This window comes from Globicephala melas, chromosome 11 (assembly GCF_963455315.2).
Source record: "Globicephala melas chromosome 11, mGloMel1.2, whole genome shotgun sequence".
Classification (NCBI taxonomy): domain Eukaryota; kingdom Metazoa; phylum Chordata; class Mammalia; order Artiodactyla; family Delphinidae; genus Globicephala; species Globicephala melas.
In genome coordinates this window covers 81,199,367-81,217,594 of record NC_083324.2, presented here as the reverse complement: position 1 = coordinate 81,217,594, position 18,228 = coordinate 81,199,367, and the positions used below count along the sequence as shown (strand labels likewise).

General features: G+C 40.0%; 3 non-coding genes across 3 annotated transcripts; 2 read left to right on the top strand and 1 right to left on the bottom strand.

The window, feature by feature from the left end:
- The first annotated feature begins 5,351 nt into the window (after window positions 1-5,351).
- Window positions 5,352-5,459, top strand: TRNAL-CAA (transfer RNA leucine (anticodon CAA)). The gene is made up of 2 exons: window positions 5,352-5,389; window positions 5,414-5,459. It is a non-coding gene; the product is annotated as a tRNA-Leu (tRNA).
- Window positions 5,460-7,892: 2,433 nt separating this feature from the next.
- Window positions 7,893-7,999, bottom strand: TRNAL-CAA (transfer RNA leucine (anticodon CAA)). The gene is made up of 2 exons: window positions 7,962-7,999; window positions 7,893-7,938 (listed from the first exon to the last, which is right to left on the bottom strand). It is a non-coding gene; the product is annotated as a tRNA-Leu (tRNA).
- Window positions 8,000-12,890: 4,891 nt separating this feature from the next.
- Window positions 12,891-12,963, top strand: TRNAT-CGU (transfer RNA threonine (anticodon CGU)). Its single transcript has one exon. It is a non-coding gene; the product is annotated as a tRNA-Thr (tRNA).
- The last annotated feature ends 5,265 nt before the right edge of the window (window positions 12,964-18,228 follow it).

The following is an 18,228-nucleotide window of genomic DNA, read 5'->3' as shown; positions in this document are numbered from 1 at the left end:
GGCACAGGCTTTTAAAGGCAGTGTGAGAGAGGGGCTCCAGTGTGTGTGATGAGCTTGTGCACAATTCTCAGACTGGTTGGCATCAAGGTGAAATTTTGAGCACCACACGTCTTCTGGTTTCAGTCAGTCTGGGGTCTCCATGCTTGTGGTCAGCAGTTTTCATCTGGTGGGCGTCTGCTTCCTGTAGAAAATTAGTAATGTGTGTCCGACCTTTACGTCTATCTTTCAGGGAGCTGGGAGTTCAGTGACTCTGCTATACGGCTGGTTTATAGTCTAAATTGTTACTAGCTTCCTGGACCAACAGCTATTCTTTGTGTCTATGTCTTCACAATTCCTAATCGTTAACTCTTGAGTCAACATTTTGAGACTCAGAGGAGGCCTGGGATGTTAAAGCAAAAAGCCTTTAACCTCAAAGGACAAGAGCACAGGGGCTTGTATATGGTTTCAAACCTTCATTTTGAAATCCCACTGCTTAATGCTGCTTAACCACTCCCCTGTAGTACTCCCTCAGCAGATTTTTTTAAATGTGGTCATCTGGATTGAATTGTACTGAATTGACCTGGAAGTGTTTCCAGGGAGGAGACAAAGTAAAAACATTTAAAGTATACCAGTGAAGAATATCTTTAGGAACTAAAGGTAGAAAAGAACTTTTAATTAAAAGGGGAAAATCCAACAATAAAGACAAAGATGACAACTGTGACTATATTAAAATCAAGAACTTTTCATTAAAAATATTGCACTTCATGGGAGGGGTGGTGGTGGGATAAACTGGGAGATTGGGATTGACATATATACACTAATATGTATAAAATAGATAACTAATAAAAAAATCGCACATCATTCAACACTCAAGGGATGGGGATAAATAAAAAATTAGATACAAATGAAGAAAGTAAAAGTAGAAAAAATATAAGTGAATATTCCTGAGTCAATAAAACAGAGATTAATAGAAGAAAAATATGAAACACTAGTAAATAAGCATGAAAAAGGAGATTTAAAGTTCCAAACAAGAAATAGAGAAAACAGGATTAGAAGTTGCTCCTTGACTGGAGAATCAGCCAGTGATTGTTTATATTTAGTCTGTAGATTCTGGAGTTAAGATATCACATGATGAGTAGTCTTCCTGTTAGCATGAAAAGAGAGCACCATATCTATTAAAAGAGAAAAAATGTAATCTCTCTAAAGTTAGATGTTGAAGGGAAGCAGAATATGCCACCCCAAAATATGCCTCTTTGGCATGTGAATTATTTTGAGCTGAAGTCAATCAAGACCCAGGTGACTCAGGAAAAAAAATTTTTTTACCTCTCCCATAACTACCCAGAAGAGTTTTGATAGGGGGTCTGTACCAGAAAAAACAAACAAACAAATAAAACAACAAAAACAACAACAAAAAACTATTACCAGATGTAACTTTTCTATCTGAAAGACCTATCTGCATGGCAGGGCAAATTTCTAATTACCAAACTCCTCCTCTTCTTATCCTCCTGTGAACTACACACCTCCCCATTGAAGCCTCAGGCCCCTATCCCATTCCTGAGCTCAGGGTGGCATAAGTCTCAATTCGCCAATTTGCCCCTGAGCCTCATATCTTTGGGGCTCCTGCATGTATGAAATTAAATCAGCTTTTCTCCTGTTAACCTTTCCTATGTCACTTTAGTTACTAGACCAGCCAAAAAAAACTAGAAGAGAAGGGAAATTGTTTCTGCATAGTTCAGTCAGCTCTCCATATCCCTGCATTCACATTTGCAAATTCCACCAAATTCTGATCGAAAATATTTGAAAAAAAATTTCAGCAAGTTCCAAAAAGCAAAACTGAAATTTACCAAGTGCTGTTAACTATTTACATAGCATTTACATTGTATTTACAACTATTTACACACATTTACATTGTATTAGGTATTATGAGCAATCTAGAGATGATTTGAAGTATTAGCATATGGAAGGGTGTGTATATGCAAATACCGTGCCATTTTATATAAGGAATGTAAGCATTCTCGGATTTTGGTATCCTTAGGGGTCCTGGAACCAATCCCCCAAGGATACTGAGGGATGACTTTATTTGCATATAACCTACACTCATCCTCCCGTACACTTTAAATCATCTCTCGATTACTTATAATACCTAATACAATGTAAATGCTATGTAAATAGCTGCTGGTGCATCGCAAATTCAAAATTTGCATTCTGGAACTTTCTGGAACTTTCTGGAAATTTTTTCCTAATATTTTTGAACCACCGTTGTTTGAATTCAAGGATTTCAGAACCTAGGGATATGGGAGGGTTGACTGTATCCCTGGGGGTGGAGCCCAGGCATCTGTGCTTTAACAATTGCTCCAGGTGATTCTTTCATATATTAAATGTACTGAATAAGAATCTGCATTTAACCAGATCCCAAGGTGATTTGTAAACTCATTAAAATGAGAGAAACACTGACCTACAAAACTTAAAAAAAAAAAAAGGCTACTGTTCCAAAATGCTTCAAGTAATATAACTTAGACTTGCAGATACTAATTCCACATTTATGTTTATTTCAGAAACTGTTCTCTTTTCAAGCCAATTTCTAACTTATTTTGAGTAAGTGGAACTCAGTTGCAGAAGTCTTTATTCCATTGATTTCCAGCTTATGAGAAAAGTCCATGACTTTGTGCAAATACTGCCATCACAGACTATCTTCTTTACGGCCTAAGCTGTCCCAGTCTCTGTTCAGGAGCTCTTAAAACAACCTCTTTCAAGGGCACACATACAGTTTGTGGAAAATGTATTTTTATTGCTCTTTCCCCTAAAAGACATCCTTAAAAGTGAAAGCTTCAAAAAGTTCCCGGAAGGGATTAATATGGAGTTAATCAAACTGTGGAATCTCTAATGTGGAGTCTTTATTTCTCTGGTTTGCCAGATTTTGACCATTTCGATTGAGCTGCACATTGTATTAGGCTTGGGAAACAAAATTCACTTGCCTCTGGAGACCCTGCTGATTTGGAATTCCCTTCACGTTACATACACCTGATATTTTAAATAATCAAGTGGGGAGGGATAGAAGAAAGATTGGAAACAAAAGCAGGATAATACATTTGTTTTTATTTATCTTGGAAACACAAGAGTCCATTAGAAAGCATGTAAACTAAGGAAAGTATAAAAGATTTTAAAATGTTCCACCTGACTACAGCACTGTAATTAAATATTATATCCCCTCAGTTTTACAAATAGGTAAACTAAGACAAGAGTCAGAACTCAGGGACCTGATCAAACATGTCTCCATTTCCACTAACACTCTCCTAATTAGCTTACTGTTAGACGACTTCCATAAATTGTCATATGTGTCAGGAAAATGTGTCCAAGATTTTAAAATGAACAACAGAATTTACTGGGTCCTTGCATTAGTGACGTACTGGTATTAGTCTAGTAGACCACGTAGGACTTATCTGATTTTATAGGGGTGTGCATCTCTGACTGACTTTCTATTTACTAGGCTATTCTGGAACTCTATGGTGGGAGAAGTTAACTCACAGAAAATTGATAATAATGCAATTGGTTCTTGTTTACATCAACGCAAAGGATTTTGCTCAGTTGAGATACAATTTTACCCAATAGAAGAAATAAGTCCAATCTTAAGTTTTATTGCCCTACAGAATATTAACCAATTTTGCATCTGTTGGCACATTTATTTCAACCTTTCAGATTGTGTGTTGTCTGTTCTTCATAATCTCCTTTGAAGCATTTTTAACAGCTTACTCATTGATTAGTGAGATATATGAAATCTTTGACACTGTGTTCATATTATATTGGTTTGAAAGTCAAGTTTTCAGCTTTTCATTGAATGATAACACCAATATGTTTGGGGGGTTCAAAAGAGGGAGAGAGAACTCCTGACTGGGATGTCGAGGGCTGAATGACAGAGCACATGACCAAGGGGAAGGGGGAGCTGTTACGTTTGAAAGATTATTATTATTTTTTTTTTTGGAAAGATTATTAGTTGGCAGAAAAGGAGAACCCAGAGCACATTTTCTAAGTGTTTGGAAGGTAGGACACCATAGTTCAGAAAAGGCAATGGAGCAGGGAATTTGGGTTGTCGCAAAACTGTATAAATGCCAGAGGTTGTAAATAGAACCTCGAGGGTGAATGGTCTCTTCAATGACTGCTCCTTGTCACATGGCTTGCTGGGGAAAGTACCTACATAAATTCTTTTTAATCCCTCAAGAATCTTGAGGTAGGGATTTCCCTCTAAATTTACAGATGAAGGAGGTGTTCACAGATGGTCTCAATAATATAAAATATCACACATCACAGTTTTGTAAGTGATGAAGTTTGAATTCAAACATACACATCTGATTCAAGATCCTCATGTTTTCTACTCTTCCTGCATTGCCTTTAAAACTGTATTTTAGGTTCTCTGCATGAAGACCAAAAAATGAAGCAAAAGAAAACAACTCACCCCTGATCATTGTGCACACAAAATTGGATCTTTCAATAGCTGTTTTGCCAGTTCATACATATGTGTTTGGGTTGTTTTTCTGTAGGGAATGAAAAGTTTCTGAAGGCTATTAATTTGGGAGACTAACTAAAGACTACTATGGGACAGAATGGAAAGAAAACATTGGATGAACCTCTCTCTTTAACCAAAGCAGGAGGGATTTTAACAACAACAAAAACATTTTTTAAAACTCAGTAGAGATTTTAAACCAAGACCAAGACCTAATTTGAGTCCTCCATGCTCTATATTTCTCTTATTATGTGTCCTATAATAAACCATGTCCTGCTTCTTCGCTTCACATCCCTTCTTTCACGCAGGTGGAAAGAATGGAAGAGGGAAGATAAATTAGAGGGAGAGAAAAATGGCAACGGAAGGAAAGGGAGGAGAGAAGAGCAGAGAGGAGAAGGGAGTGGACCCTTGCAGGAACTGTTAAGATGCTGGAAATACTATTGTACAGGGAATCTTTAAGTCCCACTCACAGACCCAGTCTCCACTAATAAAAACTTAAGATAAAATACTGTGTGATACTGTGAGCAGCGGGGAAAGCTCCTGAAAGCTGGTAGTTGCAACATGGGCCAATAAAATCTATATCCCAAGTCCCCTACTCCTTAAGGTCGGTCTTGTAACCGTGGTCAGCAGGGGTGGAGTGAGAGAAAGAGACTCAAAGTAGGTGATGTGGGCTCCCGGTTTTCAGAGCAGCATCAGTTCTGTCGCCCAGCGCACGTCTTCACCGTAAAACTCCTCCTTTCCTGTCTTTCGGTTTTGCAGATAGTGCTTGGTTTGCTCCTGTAATTTCTAAAAACGACTGGTTCCTCTCCTTCCTGGATGGAACAGTCTTCAATCATGGACAGAATTATTACCGCTGAGTGTCTGGTGCTGTCGTGTCAGGATGGCCGAGTGGTCTAAGGCGCCAGACTCAAGCTTGTGTCTTCCCTCTCCTGGGGCTTCTGGTCTCCGCATGGAGGCGTGGGTTCGAATCCCACTTCTGACAGGATTCAGTTTTTGTTCTCGGCAGGCACACTCACCTTTCAGCCTTTTAAAAATCTCACTCTTGCTCTTCCACCTTGGTTCTCCCTGGCACTTGAGCATCATCCTCGCTTATTCCGTAGTTCGGCCCTTCCTGCCTCTAAAGACACCCCTCCACCAGCGTCTCCCGAACCTCCAGTCAAGCCTTTGACAAATGAAAATTCCCAATTAGAGAACCTGGAGTACTGGGCACATTTTAAAAATCTTAGCGCCACCGATGATGACCCTCTCTTCCCGAGAGAAGCCGGCAGTGGATTTCCAGCAGAAGGTCGTGCCTTGCTATGTCAGCCTGTTGATCTTAACGAAACCCAGGAACTTGACTCAAAAACAAACAAAACAAAACAAAAATACAAAGTAACCAGGAAGATCTTCCTTTCCCGGAGAGACCCACTAGCTGTGGGCAGGAGGAAAACGTTATACTGGCTGCCTCGCTGTTGGCAAATCAAAGGCCAATCTCCTGCATGACCACACCAGCCAGAAGGACCCAGACTTTCTCTAGTGGTAGCTCAGCTTAAGGGTCTCCCACACAAAGTCCTAGACTTTTCCAGTGCGGAAATTATTGGAAAATTCACAGCTTTTCCCCATAGAGAGGAATTGAAAGAAACAAAATGGAAACAATCATACAATTGTTAAAATCAATTTGCAGTCTTTGTATTTTTGTATTAATGAGAAAAATATACAGAGGAGTAAGTATATACAGTTTCTGGTTTTGCCTTTTACATTTAAAAACAACATCACAATACCTTATTTTACCATCTCCCAAGTTAAATATTTAAGAAACGACACGTTGGGGAAAGTGGTAAGTACTCAGAACATCGTCTCCTAAGTTGTTTTTTGTTTTTGTTTTTGTTTTTTTTTAAATCAAGCTCTGTAACAATTTCCTGGCTAGAAGGATCCTCAGAGCTCAGTACTCACCATCTTGAGCAGGTGTTGGGTACCTTATAAAGAGAAGTAAACATTGTAAAATTATTTTTTATTTTAACAATACTTTTTAGGTTTCTCTGTCTAGTCCAAAATACAGTAGGAATGCTTTGAAATACAAAATAAAGCCAGTAACAGGAAAATAAACAGTCCCAACTCGAAACAATGGTTGAAAAAGATGAAAATGGAGAATGGAGAAAAATAATTTAGAATTTCATGATTGCAGGGGAAATGCAGAGCAGAAAAGAGTGGTGCGTGCTTAGGAATCTGTAGAGTGTGAAAAAGTGGAATTTAATGATGGAAGGGAAAGAGAGGCTTTGGGTTCAAAAGGTAAGTTAATCACACTTGGTTGTCCAGGGCTCATTTGTGTTATTAAAGGTCACTCTCAGTTCTACTTTGTTTCATGGCCTGTATCCATCCCTTCCCTCTCCCCACAACATATAGATCCTCTCTAAAGTTGTTAATGTTCTTTAGAAAAGAAACTACCCTCAAAAAAATGCTGTTGCTTTGTGTGATTTTAATTTTCATTGGCACTGTTCATCCTGATATTTTTTCTTTTACTCAACGCAGTTTGAAAAATCTATTGTCTTGCTACATTTACATCTGCTTCTATGTACAACTACTACATAGTATGAAATCCATGGGTGGCCACTGCTGTACACCTGATGGACATCTAGGTTGCCTCTAACAATCTGGTACTGCAAAATGCTACACTAGGTAAGGCCAAGCATGGAGCTGAGCTGGAATTTCACTGAGATACATTTCTAGGAGAAAAATTGCTGTGTAGTGATTTCAAAGCTATACAGGAAGAAAAACTCATTTAATGTCAAAGCTGCAGAAGTCTAAGATCTTAATTTTAAGACCAAGATCTTACTTAGCCTATGTAGAACTTCATAGAAGGCATTTTTTACTTTATAAAATGAAAGACAAGACATCTAGATCACATCATTCTGAAAAGAAATCTCAAAATGAGCTATCAATTTACTTAATTTTAATAGTATGAACATTTTTTTGGCTATTGATAACCAAAAAATGTTTTCAGCAGTGTCATAATCTTGAGGGACTTTCCCTCTTAGATTTTAGACGTGATATAAGAAGGTGACAAAGGAAACTTTTTGTTAGAACTTTATAACAGATTCCTTTCTGTGTGCAGAAAAGCAGTGAAGGTTTCAGTAATTCTTCCCACAGTAAAGACCCAAGATCCAAGTGTGGATGACCGGTCCGTTGATCCACTAAGGAAAAGACCACAAGTTGTTATGGTAGTTTTTTCCTCGGAAGAGGGATCTCACAGAAGGCAGCGCTGGAGGTTGCCCCCATATAGCTCTGAAAGTATCCTAAGATTCTCAAACTGGGGAATTCTCATTTTCGAGTGCCCTTCAGGGTGGGAAATATTTGCGGTGCTGAGGGTTGAGTTATTATGAGCTATCCAAGGTGAAACTTTTGACCTGAACGTGGCAAGTGAAACAAAATAGGAATGTGTCAGAAGTGGGATTTGAACCCACGCCTCCATTCGGAGACCAGAAGCCTCAATGATGAGAAGCAGATGCTTGAGTCTGGCGCCTTAGACCACTCGGCCATCCTGACACGTTGTTCTATTTGGAAGTGTTACACTGTAGACTCTGAGAGGTTAGCGCCTAGCTGCGTCCCAGAAGAAAGCTTCTCAAAATTTGTCGGACTAGTTCTGAGTTCAGAGACTGAGAAACAGAGAGAGGTAGGAGGTACGAGCGTCAGCGAGGACCTGAATAATTCTTTCTGCCTTGGAGACGGGGTGGCAGGGTACTGAGCGACACTCCCTCCTCGCCCCTCCCCCTTCCCCAGTACTCCCAGCCCAGTCTCCTGCTTTCCGCTCCGCCGCCCGCCAGACCAGCGTCCCGCGCCTCACACGAATCTCCTCCTACGGCCCCGACCCCCACATGTGATCTGGATCCCAGGTCACTGTGTTCTTTGTGATTCACACCTTTATCCAGCAGGTCCAGTTCGATGCTGCCTCAGGATCGGTGGAAACTTAAAGTGAATAAATGGTCAACCCCACTGCTCTGGACAAGAGAGGGTCAGTCCCCTTGTTCTCAACCCATCCAAACTTGTGATTTTATCTCCTGAAGCCATACTTACATCATTCATTCCACCCATCACCGTCTCCTGACCTTCAGGGTCGCTTGTGCTCTACAGTAATAATCCTGCCTTTCTTCTCTCTAGAGCTCTCAGATGCTTTCCAATAAATATTACCCATCTTGGGTGACCGCAGCTATTCTGAAACATAATGTTGAAAAAAATATGTTTAAGTGACTGAAAATGAAATAGCCAAAGTGGGGGGGGGACAAAAAAAAGAGAAGAAATATCTTTGTTGCAATGATTATTTTAGGATTAAAGGAGAGAAGAAATCTAAAATTCCGACAAGTAGGAGTATCACCAAGTTTCTATAATTAGGCTGTAAAATCTAAATCTATAGGACACTTAAATTTGAGAGCTATCACTTTTTAATTTGTAATTACCTCATCTATTACCCTAAAACTAAATGGGAAGCATCTCTTTTTAAAAATAAGTTTATTGCTTGTAGGTTTTAATCTTTTTATTGTGACTATTTTTTCACTATACTAACAGTACAATTACAAAGTATGCAAAATTGACAGTTTGTATTTTAATATATACATATGTTGAATTTTGGCACTAATGCTTCCTATACCTTGAAGCATAGGTATATTCCTATACACTCTTGAAGTCTATTTGTATATTTTTTTGTAGATGAAAACGTCTGAATACAGGTTTAAAATATTTGGAATACTTGAAAATGGATATTATCAAAATATAATGTAAACATGAAATTGCAACTGAAATATGCCATAATTCAATTTTCTTTATAGACTGATTTTTGCAGGGCCCAGTACAGTCAATATTCCATGAACGGCTGGGTAGTATGTTTCCTAGGCACCTGTTTAATATTAATTTATTTTAATGTCTCAAAATTTTCATTACAAGTCCAGGGGACGTTGGATAAGTGAAATCTGAGGAGATAGAGGCTTCTAAGTGGTTAGAGTTCAGTCATAAAAAACCTGTAGTAAATTGTATTTTCCAAAGATGGCCATACAGCTGTATCTCATGCCATGTGTTTTCCTTTGAATGCAATTTTGACACATTTCCTTCCAGAGGTTACGGGGGTCTCTGTTCCCTCCCCTTGAATCTGGATAGGCCTGTGACTACGATGGAAGAGATACTCTATGACTTCCAAAGCTAGGTCATAAAAGGTGATAGAAGCTTCCAATAGTTTTCTCTCAAGACGTCTGTCCCCAGAACCCAGCCACCACACTGTGAGGAAGCCCAAACTAAGCCGCAGGGAGGGACCACATGGAAGATAACTGAGGCCTCAGCGCACAGCCAGCAGCAGCCATACATTTGAGTAACCCATCCTTCAGATGATGTCCTGCCCCTGGTCTTAGAGTCTTCCACTTGAGTTTCCAGAAATCACGGAGCAGAGGCAAGCTGTCCTCATTGTGCTCTGCCCAAACTCTGTGAAAACCAACAAATCTGTGAGAACGAATAAATGACAGGTGATAAATTAAGCCGTTTAATTTTAATATGATTTGTTACGTGACACTAGTTAGGTGTGGATCAGTCTTGGTCCAATGAGGAGAGAGGAACAAATAACTTGGCAGGAAAAGTTGTTTATTTATTTATTTTTCCGTTTTATTGAGATATATTTGACATATAACATTGTGTAAGTTTAAGGTGTACAACGTAATGATTTGACATATGTATATATTGCGAAATGATACCATAATAAGTTTAGTTAACAGCTATCAGCTCACATAGTTACAACGTGTTTTCCTTGTGATGAGAACTTTTGAGATCTACTCTCTTAGCAACTTTCAAATATACAATCCAGTGTTGTTAACTACAGTTGTCATGTTGTACCTTACATCTCCAGAAAGTATTTCTCTTATAATGAACAGGGAAAGTTTAATACAGAGACTTATTACCTAAAGAAGGTGTTGGAGAAACAAGGAATTGGTTAGTAAAAAAGTAAAGACAACACTGACGAATAAAGGAATAGCAAATCTAAGGAGCAGTCACTACCCTTAGGGCTGAAAACAGCTTAGGAAGTGCCCCTCACCTACAGCTGAGCCAAAGCACAGAAGGAAGAGCCCTCTACCCTTCACCCCACCCCTAGCTAAGATCCAGACCTCGATGGGGAAGGCACGGACATGGTTCACTGAAGAGTGGAGAAATTGCTCTCGGGTTGTGCCAGCAGAACTTGCTTGAAATGTGCCCTCTGGAACTGGCTGGAGATCCACCTTCCAGCGTTTCTTGGAAAGCTCTTCTTGGAGAGGTCTCTCACTGAGAGCACTCCACTATAAAACACTCAAGGGGGACGCTGGCCAGGGGAAGTTGGTGGCTGCTGGTTGCTGCTGGATCATGAAGCAGGGGAAAGCCATGCCTGATGTAGCAGCAAGGCCCTGGGGAAGCAGCAGTCCAAGTAGTGCGTGGGAACCAGGATGCAAAACCCCCTTCCTCCTGCAATGATTCTCCACCATCCTCTACCTGCAGAGTTTCAGCACCGATTGGCAAAAGAAAACTATTTAAAGGATTCATATCCATTTCCACAAGGCAGGCAAAAAGGGTGAATTTGGGACTGAGAGACAATACATTCATGATGAGTACTGGGTAATGGACATTTTGTTACCTGAAAATGGGAACAAACCCTAAAGCATGTGACTTTGGGCCCGGGCAGCAGACAGAAACTAGAAAGACTTTGAGGAGAATGTTACTGAAAAGTCCTGAGGACAGTTTCTTCCTGTTGCCCGTCTCGCCGTATTTCATCGAGGTTATACATTTCTTTAGGTGCAAGAAAATCAGAGGTGAACACTATAACCTAAATACAGGATGAAATCTGAGAAAACTGCAAATCACAGGTTTGTTGGGACTTTATGATCTCTCTTGAGCCTGCATCCCCTTCTTCTCTGATACTCAGGAGATGAAGAGGGGCTTCCGGTGACAGGCCCTTCTGCACAGGCAAGTTTAGGATTTTGGAGAATCTGAGCAAACTGGCTCCTCTGGAAGGCAGGAGGCAGACCTTGAGTCCAGAGACGTTTAGGAAGCGCTGATGAGTAGTAGTGATAAAATTGACCTCACATTTCTTTCACTCCCCTCACTCTCAACTTCTTTAATACGCCCATTTCTTTTTTTGCTGCGTTTCCCTATTATTTGCATTTATGACGCTCCAGGTCACAAGGGCATTGTTTTGCCTGTATATGACTTTGGTGAGTGGGAGGTGGAGTGTGTTATTTTTTACCCTGGGAGACCTTTTAGAGAGCTGGCGGGCTGGCTTTTCAGAGACTGCAGCCTCTCCTCTGGATTATGGGAGAACTGTATTCCAGGTTGGGACAGATGCACAGAGACTGGATTCCCCACTTCTCCACCAATAAATCTTATTTTGCTGAGTTGTTTTAATGTTACTTGTATTTGTCAGTAGTCGAGGTGTTTTGGTTTTGCTTTTTGTTTGTAATTAAGAGCCATTGTTTCTTTATTAGCCAGCTATCAAATCCTGAAAGTAGACAGGAAAACAGTCCTTGCTTTGTTTCAGGTGCACAGGGCCTCTGACTTGGGACAGGAGACCTAGGATTTGTGGTTGAGTTTTCTTCTTTACCGGCTCTCTGTACATCATGGTTGTTGCTTGTGTGAGCTGAGTCGCTATACAGATTTTTTTTTTTTTTTTTGGTGACCCTCACAGCCCCTTTACCCGGGTGGAAATTAACAATTTTCTGGTATCTTTGCCACAGCTCCTTTGGACAGAACTTTTCTATTTGGATTTCAGCGACGCGCGGTGGAGGAGAAACATGGCCCTTTCTTTACGCCCCGGATTGAGGCTCCAAAACGTATTCCAGCCTCAAGGACTAGGCTACAAAAGGCAGAGCCTCTCCTCGGCTTCTGTTCCCGGGAGGTCGCTCCATTTCCTTCTTCCTGCTGGCCTCATCATTACCCTCACCCCTCAGTCTCTCTTCTGATAGCTGATATCAGGGAGTTTGAGATAGATATTGCCTGCTTTCCCCCAAGGCTCTAAGAACTGAAGTCTGGAATATCTGGGCTTCAATCGGTGCGAAAGGTACTGCAGAGCACCGGGCGTGGCTGTAACTAAAATCAAGTGGCCCAGTAGTTCTCACCCCAACCTCCGCATCTTGGCAGATGGGCTAGCTGTTTATTCCCCACTCCCGTCAACGTGCAACCTCTGACCCTCGGAGGCTCTGGATTCAAACAAAACTCTCAGAGGTGTTTTAAGGGTCTTGTACTTCCTTTGACAAAAGCGAATCGAACGGGATATTAAAACTAGCAGAGTGAGGGAATTTGTTTGACCACAGCCCAGAAAATCGAAAAGGGGATGAGGGCAGAGCGTCAAATTTTCTAGAAACCAATCAAAACAAAAACCTAAAGAGCTCAGCCTATAATCTGCTTTAGGAAAAGGAGTAGAAACTTTACCAACCCGGGCTCCGTAGCTCAGGGGTTAGAGCACTGGTCTCGTAAACCAGGGGTCGTGAGTTCGAATCTCACCGGGGCCTTGGAAGAGTTAGTTTTCTATCTCGCGCAGACTTTAATTAAGAGATGTATTTCTAAGGGGTGAGTTTCGGTTATCCTTGACACCAAAACCTAGAACAAAAAATGGACCTTTTCAAGTAAAAAAGGAATTACATAACAGAAATAAAGCTGCTGTGCTATCTGAGTTCTTGATGATACCTGAAATTCAGGTATGAAAACCTTACTCGAAGTACCACCAGTACAATTAATACCAATATAAGCTGATAAACTGTCAGTAATTTTTATTGGGATTCAATAAATTGCAATGTACAGTGCTGACTAACTTGGGTGCTATAGGCCTAAAGAGATATTGTAATTATCGATTTTATCATACTTACCTAATGGACTTTAAGCTCCCCTGAATGCAGGAGCCATATCTTGTTTGACATTGTATCTCAGAGCCTTGCAGAGTGTGGAACCTAGCGGGTGCTCAGTAACTATTGAATTAAGCCGAGCTGAAGAAATGTAACCAGAGTGTGGTGAGTTTGCAAACACCTTAGGAGGCATAAAAGTTACCTGAAAGCCAAGGAACCAAGGTCAGTTTATAGAGAAGAACAAAGAAAGTAACACAGTGCTGATGAAGATTCAATCTAAGTAGGAAGCAGCTCATCTTCCCGGTCTCAATTTATGATCTCATTATTGGAATTAGCTGTCTGCAAAAGCAAACCCCTGATCACTTCTGAATGGCTAACATAAATTGCTAAAATCAAGAATCTATATCAAAGATTAAAATGATGGAATTTCCATATACCACATTTGTATTAAATAATTAATAATATAATAATACCCCAAAGTCACAGATACATTCCTCAAAAAGTACTTTGGATTCTTGAAACAATCCAACACACTTTATATTGTATCATGTTTGAAAATTTTATTGTAAATTGCTAAAGATGCAGGACAGGCACAGATGATTCATTTTTATTAAAATCAACCAGAGTAGCTGTCTGTTTCTTGCAACTGAGGACTCTGGTTGTTCCTCAGTCTTCGGAGTTTTTTATGCTTTTCATAGCTTCATGAATACCACTCTCTCTGCTCGAAATATGCCACCATCCCTTCTTCTAGCTAAGCCCTACTCATCTTTCAGAATTCAGCTCATGTATCACTTTACCTTCAATCTAGGTGAGAGGTGTCTTTTCATAGCACCATTTGTACACCTTTATTATAGCATATATTGGATAATATCTACTAAATAATTGGTGTATTTTTTTTCTCTTTTTCTTCCAAAGTGACACTTATTGATAGTAGAAACCAAGCCTTGTTTAGAGCTGTATCACCACAGCAAGTTGGCATTCAAATATGTGCGAATACATTTTTTAAAAATGAATGAGTGAATGCCACATTTCCAAACCTGCATGCACTCTGTAGACAGATGACATTATCAGGAAATTATTTAGCCTGGTGTTAAAAGGAAACAATACGGAAAATTAAAACCATCTTTGTAATAACTTTACAGTGTTAATGTCTATAATATTTGCAGTTTATCCACTGAACTTCAGGGACCTTGATTTTGGCACACACTGGTAAAAAGCTGTTAATTATGTGGCACCGTATTCAGTAATTTTAAAAACGCAACACATGGTTTTCAGTTCCTCAGGTAAACAGCTTGGAAGTCTCTGCACTGTCCTAGCAACAATTTAAAAGCTGAACAGACTAAAAACCAACAACTCTTCTTGAATCCTTAAGAGAGAGGAGAATACAGGGCAAATCCCTACTGGCAAGATTGGAGAGACAAACTGGTGAATACGAGTCACAAACCTACCAGGCAGAGACCCATGGCCAGAAACTGCCGGGGAACAAGCACTGGGAAGAAAACCTGAACTGTAATTTATGAATTTCTGGAGGCTCAATGTGGACAACTCTGAGAGTTAAAAACTCCAGGGGAACTCAGTCACAGGGGGCCCTAACAATATTGTGAGATTTACCGCCAGGAGTTCAACCAAGTTCTCACAGTAAATATTGGAGAAAAATTTTTTCATAATACTGGCAGAGGAAAAAAAAAAGAAGAACTATTTTGAAATACACCAGAAGACTCTGTCCATCTATAAAAGGCCTGCTCTCGGGAGAAACTAGTTAACCAGAGCCTAACCTGCTGGGGTATTAGCAGAGCCATGTTGACTTAGGAGAGGGGAAATACTCTATTTCAGTCAGTTCTAGCCTTCTATATGGGAGAAGGAAAATGCCCAACGCCAGCCCAATCTAATCATCCTATCCCATCTAAGGGCCAGGGTTGGGGGTGGGGGGAGAAAAAAACAGAAGTTTTGTGAAGTTCACAGTCCAGATGCATAGACTCATTAAAAGGTCACTGACCTAATCATATGACTATAGAACACTTCCCTGCCCCCCACACCTCGCCACCACATTGCTAAAGGTCTATTTAAAGCAGTCCCTTTTACTCAGCACATTATGTCTGGCTATCAAGAAAAAATTACAAGGCATACCTGAAGGCAAAAACCAAAAACCAAAAAAAGACACTTGAAAAGACAGAGCAAGCACCATAGCGGGAATGTTGGAATGATCAGACCAGGAATGCAAAACAACTATGATTAATATTCTAAGGGGGCCAATGCATAAAGTAAACAGCATGCAAGAACAGAAGGACAATGTAAGCAAAGAGATGGAAATTGAAAGAAAGAAAGAGAAAGAGAGAGAGAAAGGGAGGGAGGGAGGGAGGAAGGAAGAAGAGAAATGCTAGAGACCAAAAAACACTATAATGGAAATATAGAATGCCTTCAATGGCTTTTAAGTAGACTGCACACAGCTGAGGATATATCAATAGAAACCTCAAAAACTGAAAGAGCAAAGAGAATAAAGGCTGAATAAAACAGAACAGAGTATTCAAGGACTGTAGGACAACTACAAAAGGTGTAACATATAAGTAATGGCAATACCAGAAAGAGAAGAGAAAAAGAAACAGAAGAAATGTTTGAAACAATAATGACTGAGGCTTTCCCTAAAATTAATGTCAGACACCAAACCACAGGTTGAGGAAGCTCAGAGAACACCAAGAATACATAACAAGGAGACTACAAGTAGGTATATCATTTTTAAACTACAGAAAATCAAAGATAAAGAAGAAGTCCTGAAAGAAGCCAGAGGATAAAACACCCTACCCATAGAGGAACAGAGATAAGAATTACATCCAACTTCTCCTCAGAAACCGTGCAAGCAAGAAGAGAATGAAGTGAAATATATAAAGTGTTGAGAGAAAAAAACCCACCAACCCAGAATTCTGTACCCTGCAAAATTATCCTTCAGAAGCAAGCAAGAAAGAAAGACTTCTGGGTTTCGCTGATGGCGCAGGGGTTAAGAATCCGCTTGCCCATGCACATGACACAGGTTTGAGCCCTGGTCCGGGAAGATCCCACATGGCGCAGAGCAACTAAGCCCGTGAGCTGCAACTACTGAGCCTGTGCTCTAGAGCCCGCAAGCCACAACTACTGAGCCCACGTGCCACAACTACTGAAACCCGCGTGACTAGAGCCCGTGCTCCACAAGAGAAGCCATCACAATGAGAAGTCCGTGCACCACAGCGAAGAGTAGCCCACGCTCGCCACAACTAGAGAAAGCTCGCGTGCAGCAACGAAGACACAATATAGCCAATAAATTAAAAAAAGACCAACAAAAATTTAGGGGATTTGTTGCTAGTAGACTTGCCTTGCAAAAAAATGCTAAAAGAACTTCTTAAGAGAGAAGGAAAAAATATAGGTCAGAAACTCAGGTCTACATAGACAAAGAAAGAGTACTGAAGAAGGAATACATGAAGGTACAATAAAACCCTGTATTTTTCTTATTCTTAATTGATCTGCCATATAACAGTTTGTTCAAAATAATAGTGTAAACAAAGTATTTGCTCATGTATGCTTATTTGTGTATCATATGTATATGTATTTGCTTATGTATGTTTACATATATGTGACATGAATGACAGCAATGATACAAGGTACAGGAGAGACGAATTGGGATTATTTTGTTATTATAAGGTACTCACACTATTCATGATGTGGTATAGTGTTATTTGAAAGTAAACTTGGATTAGCTGCAAATGTATATTGCAAACTCTAGGGCAACCACTAAAAAAATGCAAAAGAAGTATAACTGATATGCTGACAGGAGAGAAAATAGAATCATATAAATGCTCAATTAAAACCTCAAAAGTCAGAAAAAGTGTAAGATGACAAACGTAGGAAAAAAGAACAAGGGCAACAAATAGAAAGCAATAATGAATTCGTAAATATTAATCTAACTATATCAATAATCACTCTGAATATTAATGGTCTAAATACCCCAATTAAAAGATGGAGCTATTATCAAAAAGACAAGAAATTACAAATGTTGGTGAAGATGTGAAAAAAAGGGAACCCTTCTGCACTCTTGGTGGAAATGTAAATTGGTGTAGTCACTATGGAAAACAGCATGGAGGCTTCTTAAAAAATTAAAAATAGAACTACCATATGATCCAGCAATTTCACTTCTGGTATTTATCTGGAGCTTGAAGGAAATGTCCACTTTGATGAACGAAGTTGACCCAGAGAAAGGGATCCAGAGAAATAAATACTCCAACCTCTCTGTCTTCTCTCATTCTGGTTTCCTGCTAAGTGCTCCCACAAATGAAACTCAAAGCTGAAGTCACAGGGCAGGGGAGCCCATGCTGTGGTCCATACAGGCTGGCCTTCCATGGAAGAGTAGTCAGAGATCAGAATGTGTGTGTGTGTGTGTGTGTGTGTGTGTGTTAATATTAACAATTAAAAGCACTTAGCTTTCTATCAACATTTTTCTCCATTATAATGCCTATTTTGTGTTAATGAAAGTCAGTTTAATATCCAGTGACATACTGTGAGTCTTGTAAGTTTTCATCTCTTAAGAACAGTAATTCCCTAGATACTGGTTCTTCTTACCTAGATCCAGACTTGGAACACAGCACCATGAGGGCTCTTATGAGGTTTATATAAATCACTCAGAACAGTGTCCGGCCCATGATAAGCTCGATCCAACTAGTGGCTGCTATTGTTATTTAGATGGAATGACCTCTAGAGGTTCAGGCAGATCTCGGTCTCTCTCTGGGACTGTGTGGTGGGAATGCAGGAGGAGATCGTGTGGTGAGATGGTCATTACTAAAGAGTCTATATCTCTTCTCACTGCTCCTCACTTTAAGGTGTATGTGAAGATCCCAATTCAGTAATGCAATAGACACCGAGATGTGGAAACACTTCTGCCCTCGCATCCCTTCATGCGTCAGTATGGAGAAA